This window comes from Myotis davidii, unplaced genomic scaffold, assembly GCF_000327345.1.
Source record: "Myotis davidii unplaced genomic scaffold, ASM32734v1 scaffold830, whole genome shotgun sequence".
In the NCBI taxonomy this organism is placed as follows: domain Eukaryota; kingdom Metazoa; phylum Chordata; class Mammalia; order Chiroptera; family Vespertilionidae; genus Myotis; species Myotis davidii.
The window spans coordinates 300,350-301,034 of record NW_006282202.1 but is presented as its reverse complement, the minus strand read 5'-3'; the positions used below and the strand labels follow the sequence as shown (position 1 = coordinate 301,034).

At 44.2% G+C, this 685-nt stretch overlaps 1 protein-coding gene across 1 annotated transcript in view; it reads right to left on the bottom strand.

Annotated features, from left to right (window-relative positions):
* The window catches only part of MICAL3 (microtubule associated monooxygenase, calponin and LIM domain containing 3), a 266,794-nt gene that overhangs the window by 49,493 nt on the left and 216,616 nt on the right, over window positions 1-685 (bottom strand).

Genomic DNA, 685 nt, shown 5'->3' with positions numbered 1-685 from the left:
CTCCTCCAGTCCACCCTTGGCCCCTGCCCCAGGTTCTCACTAGCCCACTCTCTGCGTCCATGGGTTATGCATACATGCATAAAAGGTCTTTGATTGATTTCCTCCCATCTACCCACTCTCCCCGACCTTTCCTCCGAAATTCTGCACTCTGTTCCATGCTTCCTTGTCTCTGGATCCACTCTGTTCATCAGCTTATTTTGTTACTTAGATTCCACATATGAATAAGATCATGTGATACTTGTCTTTCTCTGACTGACTTATTTCATTTAACCTGATTTCACTCTCCAGGTCCCTCCATGCTATCTCAAAGGGTAAGAGATTCTTCATTTTTGCTGCTGCATAGTATTCCATGGCATAAATGTACCAGAGCTTTTTTATCCACTCATCTACTCATAGGCACTTGGGCTGTTTCCAGATCTTAGCTATACACACACACACACACACACACACACACGCACGCACGCACGCACGCACACGCACACCCGCACACAGCTGCTTCAACCATCTGGACACTTAGAACTTACACTAATAGTTTGAAGAAAAAGCAATTAAGAAAGCAATGAGCACTACTTTAAAGGATGCTGTGACATGCCAGTGCTATCCAAGACTAACAGTACTCACTTGTCAGGAGTCCTAATGGCTTCTTCTAGTGTTTGAAACACAGCAAACCACAAATCATTGTTTT